Source organism: Microcaecilia unicolor, chromosome 12 (assembly GCF_901765095.1).
Source record: "Microcaecilia unicolor chromosome 12, aMicUni1.1, whole genome shotgun sequence".
In the NCBI taxonomy this organism is placed as follows: domain Eukaryota; kingdom Metazoa; phylum Chordata; class Amphibia; order Gymnophiona; family Siphonopidae; genus Microcaecilia; species Microcaecilia unicolor.
The window spans coordinates 5,208,854-5,217,400 of record NC_044042.1 but is presented as its reverse complement, the minus strand read 5'-3'; positions in this window follow the sequence as shown (position 1 = coordinate 5,217,400).

Genomic DNA, 8,547 nt, shown 5'->3' with positions numbered 1-8,547 from the left:
CGGTCTGTCCCAGTATGGCAACACTTATGTACTTGGGATTCTGAATGGAATCTTCCTGCTCTTTGGGGTTCTACATAGAATGTTGCTACTCTTTGGGTTTCTGCCAGGTATTTGTGACCTGGATTGGCCACTGTTGGAAACAGGATGCTGGGCTTGATGGACCTTCGGTCTGTCCCAGTATGGCAACACTTATGTACTTGGGATTCTGAATGGAATCTTCCTGCTCTTTGGGGTTCTACATAGAATGTTGCTACTTTTTGAAACTCTGCATGGAATCTTGTTATTCTTTAGAATTCTAGAATCTTGCTACTCTCTGGGGTTCTACATAGAATGTTGCTACTCTTTGGGTTTCTGCCAGGTATTTGTGACCTGGATTGGCCACTGTTGGAAACAGGATGCTGGGCTTGATGGACCTTCGGTCTGTCCCAGTATGGCAACACTTATGTACTTGGGATTCTGAATGGAATCTTCCTGCTCTTTGGGGTTCTACATAGAATGTTGCTACTTTTTGAAACTCTGCATGGAATCTTGTTATTCTTTAGAATTCTAGAATCTTGCTACTCTCTGGGGTTCTACATAGAATGTTGCTACTCTTTGGGTTTCTGCCAGGTATTTGTGACCTGGATTGGCCACTGTTGGAAACAGGATGCTGGGCTTGATGGACCTTCGGTCTGTCCCAGTATGGCAACACTTATGTACTTGGGATTCTGAATGGAATCTTCCTGCTCTTTGGGGTTCTACATAGAATGTTGCTACTTTTTGAAACTCTGCATGGAATCTTGTTATTCTTTAGAATTCTAGAATCTTGCTACTCTCTGGGGTTCTACATAGAATGTTGCTACTCTTTGGGTTTCTGCCAGGTATTTGTGACCTGGATTGGCCACTGTTGGAAACAGGATGCTGGGCTTGATGGACCTTCGGTCTGTCCCAGTATGGCAACACTTATGTACTTGGGATTCTGAATGGAATCTTCCTGCTCTTTGGGGTTCTACATAGAATGTTGCTACTTTTTGAAACTCTGCATGGAATCTTGTTATTCTTTAGAATTCTAGAATCTTGCTACTCTCTGGGGTTCTACATAGAATGTTGCTACTCTTTGGGTTTCTGCCAGGTATTTGTGACCTGGATTGGCCACTGTTGGAAACAGGATGCTGGGCTTGATGGACCTTCGGTCTGTCCCAGTATGGCAACACTTATGTACTTGGGATTCTGAATGGAATCTTCCTGCTCTTTGGGGTTCTACATAGAATGTTGCTACTTTTTGAAACTCTGCATGGAATCTTGTTATTCTTTAGAATTCTAGAATCTTGCTACTCTCTGGGGTTCTACATAGAATGTTGCTACTCTTTGGGTTTCTGCCAGGTATTTGTGACCTGGATTGGCCACTGTTGGAAACAGGATGCTGGGCTTGATGGACCTTCGGTCTGTCCCAGTATGGCAACACTTATGTACTTGGGATTCTGAATGGAATCTTCCTGCTCTTTGGGGTTCTACATAGAATGTTGCTACTTTTTGAAACTCTGCATGGAATCTTGTTATTCTTTAGAATTCTAGAATCTTGCTACTCTCTGGGGTTCTACATAGAATGTTGCTACTCTTTGGGTTTCTGCCAGGTATTTGTGACCTGGATTGGCCACTGTTGGAAACAGGATGCTGGGCTTGATGGACCTTCGGTCTGTCCCAGTATGGCAACACTTATGTACTTGGGATTCTGAATGGAATCTTCCTGCTCTTTGGGGTTCTACATAGAATGTTGCTACTTTTTGAAACTCTGCATGGAATCTTGTTATTCTTTAGAATTCTAGAATCTTGCTACTCTCTGGGGTTCTACATAGAATGTTGCTACTCTTTGGGTTTCTGCCAGGTATTTGTGACCTGGATTGGCCACTGTTGGAAACAGGATGCTGGGCTTGATGGACCTTCGGTCTGTCCCAGTATGGCAACACTTATGTACTTGGGATTCTGAATGGAATCTTCCTGCTCTTTGGGGTTCTACATAGAATGTTGCTACTTTTTGAAACTCTGCATGGAATCTTGTTATTCTTTAGAATTCTAGAATCTTGCTACTCTCTGGGGTTCTACATAGAATGTTGCTACTCTTTGGGTTTCTGCCAGGTATTTGTGACCTGGATTGGCCACTGTTGGAAACAGGATGCTGGGCTTGATGGACCTTCGGTCTGTCCCAGTATGGCAACACTTATGTACTTGGGATTCTGAATGGAATCTTCCTGCTCTTTGGGGTTCTACATAGAATGTTGCTACTCTTTGGGTTTCTGCCAGGTATTTGTGACCTGGATTGGCCACTGTTGGAAACAGGATGCTGGGCTTGATGGACCTTCGGTCTGTCCCAGTATGGCAACACTTATGTACTTGGGATTCTGAATGGAATCTTCCTGCTCTTTGGGGTTCTACATAGAATGTTGCTACTTTTTGAAACTCTGCATGGAATCTTGTTATTCTTTAGAATTCTAGAATCTTGCTACTCTCTGGGGTTCTACATAGAATGTTGCTACTCTTTGGGTTTCTGCCAGGTATTTGTGACCTGGATTGGCCACTGTTGGAAACAGGATGCTGGGCTTGATGGACCTTCGGTCTGTCCCAGTATGGCAACACTTATGTACTTGGGATTCTGAATGGAATCTTCCTGCTCTTTGGGGTTCTACATAGAATGTTGCTACTTTTTGAAACTCTGCATGGAATCTTGTTATTCTTTAGAATTCTAGAATCTTGCTACTCTCTGGGGTTCTACATAGAATGTTGCTACTCTTTGGGTTTCTGCCAGGTATTTGTGACCTGGATTGGCCACTGTTGGAAACAGGATGCTGGGCTTGATGGACCTTCGGTCTGTCCCAGTATGGCAACACTTATGTACTTGGGATTCTGAATGGAATCTTCCTGCTCTTTGGGGTTCTACATAGAATGTTGCTACTTTTTGAAACTCTGCATGGAATCTTGTTATTCTTTAGAATTCTAGAATCTTGCTACTCTCTGGGGTTCTACATAGAATGTTGCTACTCTTTGGGTTTCTGCCAGGTATTTGTGACCTGGATTGGCCACTGTTGGAAACAGGATGCTGGGCTTGATGGACCTTCGGTCTGTCCCAGTATGGCAACACTTATGTACTTGGGATTCTGAATGGAATCTTCCTGCTCTTTGGGGTTCTACATAGAATGTTGCTACTTTTTGAAATTGTGCATGGAATCTTGTTATTCTTTAGAATTCTAGAATTTTGCTACTCTCTGGGGTTCTACATAGAATGTTGCTACTCTTTGGGTTTCTGCCAGGTATTTGTGACCTGGATTGGCCACTGTTGGAAACAGGATGCTGGGCTTGATGGACCTTCGGTCTGTCCCAGTATGGCAACACTTATGTACTTGGGATTCTGAATGGAATCTTCCTGCTCTTTGGGGTTCTACATAGAATGTTGCTACTTTTTGAAACTCTGCATGGAATCTTGTTATTCTTTAGAATTCTAGAATCTTGCTACTCTCTGGGGTTCTACATAGAATGTTGCTACTCTTTGGGTTTCTGCCAGGTATTTGTGACCTGGATTGGCCACTGTTGGAAACAGGATGCTGGGCTTGATGGACCTTCGGTCTGTCCCAGTATGGCAACACTTATGTACTTGGGATTCTGAATGGAATCTTCCTGCTCTTTGGGGTTCTACATAGAATGTTGCTACTTTTTGAAACTCTGCATGGAATCTTGTTATTCTTTAGAATTCTAGAATCTTGCTACTCTCTGGGGTTCTACATAGAATGTTGCTACTCTTTGGGTTTCTGCCAGGTATTTGTGACCTGGATTGGCCACTGTTGGAAACAGGATGCTGGGCTTGATGGACCTTCGGTCTGTCCCAGTATGGCAACACTTATGTACTTGGGATTCTGAATGGAATCTTCCTGCTCTTTGGGGTTCTACATAGAATGTTGCTACTTTTTGAAATTGTGCATGGAATCTTGTTATTCTTTAGAATTCTAGAATTTTGCTACTCTCTGGGGTTCTACATAGAATGTTGCTACTCTTTGGGTTTCTGCCAGGTATTTGTGACCTGGATTGGCCACTGTTGGAAACAGGATGCTGGGCTTGATGGACCTTCGGTCTGTCCCAGTATGGCAACACTTATGTACTTGGGATTCTGAATGGAATCTTCCTGCTCTTTGGGGTTCTACATAGAATGTTGCTACTTTTTGAAACTCTGCATGGAATCTTGTTATTCTTTAGAATTCTAGAATCTTGCTACTCTCTGGGGTTCTACATAGAATGTTGCTACTCTTTGGGTTTCTGCCAGGTATTTGTGACCTGGATTGGCCACTGTTGGAAACAGGATGCTGGGCTTGATGGACCTTCGGTCTGTCCCAGTATGGCAACACTTATGTACTTGGGATTCTGAATGGAATCTTCCTGCTCTTTGGGGTTCTACATAGAATGTTGCTACTTTTTGAAACTCTGCATGGAATCTTGTTATTCTTTAGAATTCTAGAATCTTGCTACTCTCTGGGGTTCTACATAGAATGTTGCTACTCTTTGGGTTTCTGCCAGGTATTTGTGACCTGGATTGGCCACTGTTGGAAACAGGATGCTGGGCTTGATGGACCTTCGGTCTGTCCCAGTATGGCAACACTTATGTACTTGGGATTCTGAATGGAATCTTCCTGCTCTTTGGGGTTCTACATAGAATGTTGCTACTTTTTGAAACTCTGCATGGAATCTTGTTATTCTTTAGAATTCTAGAATCTTGCTACTCTCTGGGGTTCTACATAGAATGTTGCTACTCTTTGGGTTTCTGCCAGGTATTTGTGACCTGGATTGGCCACTGTTGGAAACAGGATGCTGGGCTTGATGGACCTTCGGTCTGTCCCAGTATGGCAACACTTATGTACTTGGGATTCTGAATGGAATCTTCCTGCTCTTTGGGGTTCTACATAGAATGTTGCTACTTTTTGAAACTCTGCATGGAATCTTGTTATTCTTTAGAATTCTAGAATCTTGCTACTCTCTGGGGTTCTACATAGAATGTTGCTACTCTTTGGGTTTCTGCCAGGTATTTGTGACCTGGATTGGCCACTGTTGGAAACAGGATGCTGGGCTTGATGGACCTTCGGTCTGTCCCAGTATGGCAACACTTATGTACTTGGGATTCTGAATGGAATCTTCCTGCTCTTTGGGGTTCTACATAGAATGTTGCTACTTTTTGAAATTGTGCATGGAATCTTGTTATTCTTTAGAATTCTAGAATTTTGCTACTCTCTGGGGTTCTACATAGAATGTTGCTACTCTTTGGGTTTCTGCCAGGTATTTGTGACCTGGATTGGCCACTGTTGGAAACAGGATGCTGGGCTTGATGGACCTTCGGTCTGTCCCAGTATGGCAACACTTATGTACTTGGGATTCTGAATGGAATCTTCCTGCTCTTTGGGGTTCTACATAGAATGTTGCTACTTTTTGAAACTCTGCATGGAATCTTGTTATTCTTTAGAATTCTAGAATCTTGCTACTCTCTGGGGTTCTACATAGAATGTTGCTACTCTTTGGGTTTCTGCCAGGTATTTGTGACCTGGATTGGCCACTGTTGGAAACAGGATGCTGGGCTTGATGGACCTTCGGTCTGTCCCAGTATGGCAACACTTATGTACTTGGGATTCTGAATGGAATCTTCCTGCTCTTTGGGGTTCTACATAGAATGTTGCTACTTTTTGAAACTCTGCATGGAATCTTGTTATTCTTTAGAATTCTAGAATCTTGCTACTCTCTGGGGTTCTACATAGAATGTTGCTACTCTTTGGGTTTCTGCCAGGTATTTGTGACCTGGATTGGCCACTGTTGGAAACAGGATGCTGGGCTTGATGGACCTTCGGTCTGTCCCAGTATGGCAACACTTATGTACTTGGGATTCTGAATGGAATCTTCCTGCTCTTTGGGGTTCTACATAGAATGTTGCTACTTTTTGAAATTGTGCATGGAATCTTGTTATTCTTTAGAATTCTAGAATTTTGCTACTCTCTGGGGTTCTACATAGAATGTTGCTACTCTTTGGGTTTCTGCCAGGTATTTGTGACCTGGATTGGCCACTGTTGGAAACAGGATGCTGGGCTTGATGGACCTTCGGTCTGTCCCAGTATGGCAACACTTATGTACTTGGGATTCTGAATGGAATCTTCCTGCTCTTTGGGGTTCTACATAGAATGTTGCTACTTTTTGAAATTGTGCATGGAATCTTGTTATTCTTTAGAATTCTAGAATTTTGCTACTCTCTGGGGTTCTACATAGAATGTTGCTACTCTTTGGGTTTCTGCCAGGTATTTGTGACCTGGATTGGCCACTGTTGGAAACAGGATGCTGGGCTTGATGGACCTTCGGTCTGTCCCAGTATGGCAACACTTATGTACTTGGGATACTGAATGGAATCTTCCTGCTCTTTGGGGTTCTACATAGAATGTTGCTACTTTTTGAAACTCTGCATGGAATCTTGTTATTCTTTAGCAGTCTAGAATCTTGCTACTCTCTGGGGTTCTACATAGAATGTTGCTACTGTTTGGGTTTCTGCCAGGTATTTGTGACCTGGATTGGCCACTGTTGGAAACAGGATGCTGGGCTTGATGGACCTTTGGTCTTTGCCAGTATGGCAATACTTATGTACTTATTTCCCCGAGTAAGTCTGGAGTTAGATTTTAATTTTAAGAGGCCTCTGCTGTATGAAGAACCTGCTCAAATGGCTAGTTCACTTTTAAGGGACACTTAGAAACAGACCTGATAAAAATGTACGTATGAGAAGAGATGCCAGGTGGTTGTAGAGTTGCCCCCACTCCTGCAGATCTACCCCAGCACTAGCATTTTCCCTGCCCTGCTCTGGCACTCAGCTGGCATCTCACATCTGTCCATGTCTCTTTTGTTGAAAGGGTGAGGAGACTGGCAAGAAGCAGATTTGAAGTTCTTTGCTTTTTAAACTAATTTTCAGGCCGATAATATTCCCGTCTGCCGTCTCTTAAAGTAGCATTCATCCCTTGGAAAGAGGTTTTGGCCAGGGCCGCTGAGAGACAGGGCCGCCCCTAGGCCCCCGCCCCTAGGCCCCGCCCCCACTGCCAACCCCCCATGTTGTCACCACCCCCCCTGAGGGGGGCCTGGCGCCACAGTCCCACCTGCCACCGCCACCGAGCCCCTTCCACCCGAACCCCTGTCAGCAGAAGTGCTGTCTTCTGTTCTGACTCCGGCATGCGCGGCCCACACAGACGCGCTCCTCTCAGCTGATCTTCGCTGTACGCTGCAGGGCTTCTGTGTGTCTGACGTCCTGCACGTGCAGGATGTCAGATGCACAGAAGCCCTGCAGCGTACAGCGAAGATCAGCTGAGAGGAGCGCGTCTGTGTGAGCCACGCACGCTGGAGACGAGTCAGAAGACAGCACTTCTGCTGGTGGGGGTTCGGGTGGAAGGGGCTCGGTGGCGGTGGCAGGTGGGACTGCGGCACCGGGCCCCCCTTGGAGGCCCGGGCCCCGGGAATTTTGTCCCCCCTGTCCCCCCCTCTCGGCGGCCCTGGTTTTGGCTAGGGAGGCAGTAGATAAGATTTTATTAATAAAATAGCCTTTTCGTCAGCAGCATTGCACCTCTGGATTCAGCACCTCAGATTCTCCGGAACTCTCTAGCTGCTGATGCCTCCAGTGATCCCGACAACAGACATGACATTTCCACATCTGCCTGGAGCCCTGGAAGTTCACTAATAGCTCTGGCTGAAGCCCCAGGACCACAAATTACAGAACTGCTATTACAAATGACTTTTATTAAGGTTCCTGTGTGCTTTGTTTTCTAATAAGACGTTTCAGGGCTCCTGACGGTGGGGAGCAGCCACATTTACACTGACTCCCTCCTTTCTAAGTGTAAATGTGTCAGCAGTCAATCTGATCATTTCTAATGAAGTAAGCGTAAAGAGTGGACTCTGGATATTAAAGTCCACTCTGCCCCTTAACAAGCCGCTGGACACTAATGAAGAGATAGGATGAGGTGCTCTGCTTTTCTCTGAGCCCTGAAGAAAACAGTCGCTTTACACCAAACACGAGACAGACCTCAGTCAGAATTAGATTGTAAGCTCTGTGGAGCAGGGACTGTCTCTTCATGTTCAAGTGTACAGCGCTGCGTACGTCTAGTAGCACTATAGAAATGATAAGTAGTAGTAGTAGTCTTTGGGATTCCGGAATCTTGATACTCTTTGGGATTCCAGAATCTTGTTACTCTTTGTCCTTACCCCTTATTTGTCCTGTTTGTCTGTCCTAATTAGATTGTAAGCTCTGACGAGCAGGGACTGTCTCTTCATGTTCAAGTGTACAGTGCTGCGTACGTCTAGTAGCGCTTTAGAAATAATAAGCAGTAGTAGTACTTTCTGGGATTCCAGAATCTTGCTATTCTTTGGGATTCTGTACGGAATCTTGCTACTCTTTGGGATTCCGGAACCTTGCTACTCTTTGTCCTTATCCCTTATCTGTCTGTCCTGATTAGATCGTAAGCTCTGTCGAGCAGGGACTGTCTCTTCATGTTCAAGTGTACAGCGCTGCGTACGTCT